General features: G+C 45.6%; 1 pseudogene; it reads left to right on the top strand.

Moving 5' to 3' along the window:
• LOC102254645 overlaps positions 1-2,644 on the top strand; it is a 25,751-nt pseudogene extending 23,107 nt beyond the window's left edge.
• The last annotated feature ends 1,268 nt before the right edge of the window (positions 2,645-3,912 follow it).

Here is a 3,912-nt window from a genome sequence, read left to right as displayed (position 1 = left end):
TTTTGTTGCTCGAATGAATTTTATTATTTCTTCAAGGTTCTTCACATACGTACACCTTAAGAGATATCAAGTAGGTGTAACATGTTCTCAAAAAATTAGGGTTGGCTCGCAGAAAAATTTTGAGTCAGAGATTTTGCTGGTTTTGGCATGCACTCACAAAAAGTTTGCCCACCCCTGTCCTAGAGCATGAGCTGATGCTCAAGCACTGAATATATTGGCTGGGCCTGTGTTTTTTCTCTTTAGCATGACTTGGGGGATACATGTATAAGTAAAGGTCACTGTAGTTCCATCCATACAAGATGTGAAATGGCCTCTATTGCTCCTTGAAAGTTCCTAGTCTGGCCATATGTAGAAAATACCTTGATATGGGCTTTCTGGATTTCTGAAGACAATGTACTGCATAAGAAGAAAAAGAAAAATAGACTGTGAAGAAACACTTTGTGGCTGAATGCTCGCATTGTCAACACAATAAGAATCATTTGTGGGTCATATCTTACCAGGAGACAAAGTGTATATGGCACAGGCTGCCTTGTCAACACCTTCCCTGACCAAAACTTTCTCCTTCAGCAGAACCACAGTCAGAGATCCACCCATGCCCCTCTGCTCTATGGCCTTCTCCAATCAGACATTTCTTGGCCAACATCTGAAACACAATCACCTGTCTGAGCTTCTGCCAGGAATATCTGTAAGAAAACACCCCCAGTCAGAGAAACCTGGTCCTGAGGATCAGAATCAGCAGCTTCAACATACTGGTACACATAGCTGAAGTGACAAAGCTGAAGCTCAAGATATCAAAAAAGGTCCAAACCTTTGCCTAAAAGGATCAGGCAGAGGAAAATTTCAAGGGCCTTTTTCAAACCTCCAGAAGGACAACTGGGAGTGAGTGTGAGAGAATAATGGAGGAAGAGCCCAGAAGAGACCAGAATGTGAATCCAAAGAACACAGGCAAATTATTTGTGGGAGTAGGAATGTCAAAAATTGTAATAATCAAGTATGGAGGGTATGGGCAAGGCTTTGAAGACGGGTCACTTATCAACATACACCAGAGGACACACTCATGGGAGAAGCCCTTTGTTTGCAGGGAGTGTGGGCAAGGCTTTACAGATAAATCAGGTCTCATAAGAAACCAGAGGACACACTCAGGCAAGAAACCCTATGTTTGCAGGGTGTGTGGACCAGGCTTTACACAGAAGTCACATCTCATCACACACCAGAGGAGACACACTCAGGGGAGTGTGGGCAAGGCTTTATATGGAAATCAGATCTCATCACACACCAGAGGGCACACATAGGAGAGAAGTCCTGTGCTTGCAGGAAGGGTAAGTGAGTCATTAGCCCTAAATTCTATTTCAACAGCTATAGGACAATGTAGCCCCCACATTTCTCATACCCCAGCTCTGAATGGACTTCAGAGGAAGTCCACTGTCGGCTTACCCTCCCCAATGATTGAATTAGTACCCAAGTAACTGGTTAAACAAATCCTCCACTTTCATGACAAGAGATGAAATTGACAAGCAATTCTTTAAGTGCTAACAGGATGTCAAACCAATCTTCTCCATGGTTTCTTTGGCCTTGTTTTAATAAAGTTTGTTTTCATACAAATCTGGAGTCTATAAACCTCATTCCCCCTTATCATTGAAATCAGAGTATTCTAGGAGGGCCACAGAGATTTTGTATTCTCAGCCACTGGAAAGCATAAATGTGAAGTCAATTTAGGTTCCCATCCAGGGTGAGGAATTTGAGACAGACTCAGCAGGAAAGAAAATTCCCTGTCCTCTTAGGAAGTGGGACCTTTTCTCCTAATAGGCTGTCCCCCTCCAGCCAGAGGCTTCTCCTGGATCCTTGTGTGGTTTCCTCAGACCTCTGTAGCCTCAGAGGTGAAAGCCAAAGGTAGTGAGTCTGTGTGTGGGCCTGCACAAGAGTGCCATTGCCTGCCCTTACATGTACCTGTGCCTGCCCTGATCTCCCTCACTCCCTCATTGCTGCTTCTTTAGGGTCAACATCTTATGCTGCATAGCAAGTAACTGGTTAAACAAATCCTCCACTTTCATGACAAGAGATGAAATTGACAAGCAATTCTTTAAGTGCTAACAGGATGTCAAACCAATCTTCTCCATGGTTTCTTTGGCCTTGTTTTAATAAAGTTTGTTTTCATACAAATCTGGAGTCTATAAACCTCATTCCCCCTTATCATTGAAATCAGAGTATTCTAGGAGGGCCACAGAGATTTTGTATTCTCAGCCACTGGAAAGCATAAATGTGAAGTCAATTTAGGTTCCCATCCAGGGTGAGGAATTTGAGACAGACTCAGCAGGAAAGAAAATTCCCTGTCCTCTTAGGAAGTGGGACCTTTTCTCCTAATAGGCTGTCCCCCTCCAGCCAGAGGCTTCTCCTGGATCCTTGTGTGGTTTCCTCAGACCTCTGTAGCCTCAGAGGTGAAAGCCAAAGGTAGTGAGTCTGTGTGTGGGCCTGCACAAGAGTGCCATTGCCTGCCCTTACATGTACCTGTGCCTGCTTTTGTCTCCCTCACTCCCTCATTGCTGCTTCTTTAGGGTCAACATCTTATGGTGCACAGCATGTGGACTCCAGTTCAGTCCACAAGGATTTGAGTCTCAGCTTTGACCTAACCAACTATGTGATTTAAGGCAAGATTCTCAACTTCTCTGTGCCTGTTTCCAATCTATAAAATGGGAGGGGGGATCCCAGCCATTGGTATGTCATTCCAAGTTGAGTCAGCACAGGCAGCATCTGGCACAAGGGTGGCTGAGAATGCAAGTCTTCATGAATAGGTTTCAGTGCCCATGTCTTCCAGGTCTTTAGTGGTGGACAAGGGAAGGTAGAGAGAGGGTAGGGGCCTGGGAACCAATTCAGAGCTGAAGCAGAGCATGGGCAGAGCAGTCATACACAGTCCACCCTTTCACAGATAATGTCCACCATGGCCAAGTAGCACAGAACCTCATGGACCCAATGGGTGGGAGTCCAGCAAGACTCGAGGGAGAACAGGTACACATCTCCCTCTGGGGAAGGGAAGATGCTGAGAGCTCCCAGAGGCCCAGGTGTTTTAAACCCAGGACAGACTTCCATACAGAGAGGAGACAAACACAATGAGGACCCACCATACCTTCTCCTACCTGAGGGAGATTGGAACATAACACCCTCTTCCTGCAAGGCGGGTTCATGAAAGGGGTCAACCAAACCCCATGACCTGGAATTAAGACAGTTCCCTCCTCCTGCACCAGGCTTGTGAAGTGTGTCTATAGAAACTATGTGGACTTCAATATGTATCCATTATCATTTTCTTTTTTTCAGTCTTTTTAAAAGAAGGAAGGTGTGTGTCTTTGATTTTGTTTTCCTTCTCTGTCCAGTCCTGCTGTCCCCACAGAGATAATGTAAGTTTTCAATAATTTGTGGCTTCCACAATCAGACGTGGGAAAGGGGCAGATCCTGGCCTCATGCTGGCAGAGAAACTGGGACTGAAATACAGTGGGGAGAGGAACCTACACACTACCAGGTGCTGATCACCTCCACCCCCACCAAGACTGACCCTGGAAGTCTCCTAGGAGGCTGAGCAATTCCAGATGAGCAGATAGAGGTCTGTTCTCTCTCCCTCCCTTCAGCAGAAAACTACATTCCAGGTGTGGCCACCAGCCTCCAAGATGTCCCCCAACTACACCTCTGTCTCAGTCCCTTTTTGTTTAATTTTTTAAAAAATCTTTATTGTTGGAAGTATTACATATGTCCCTATTTTCCCCCATCGATCCCTACCCCAGGCCCTCACTAGCCCACACTGTCTGGGTCCATGGGTTATGCATATACTAGTATGCATATAAAATCATTGGTTGATTACCTCCCATCCACTCACCCTCCCTGACATTCCCTACCAGATTCCACGCACTGTTCCATGCTTCCATC

This window comes from Myotis brandtii, unplaced genomic scaffold (genome assembly GCF_000412655.1).
Source record: "Myotis brandtii unplaced genomic scaffold, ASM41265v1 scaffold1377, whole genome shotgun sequence".
Classification (NCBI taxonomy): domain Eukaryota; kingdom Metazoa; phylum Chordata; class Mammalia; order Chiroptera; family Vespertilionidae; genus Myotis; species Myotis brandtii.
This window is presented reverse-complemented; position numbering and strand designations above follow the sequence as displayed.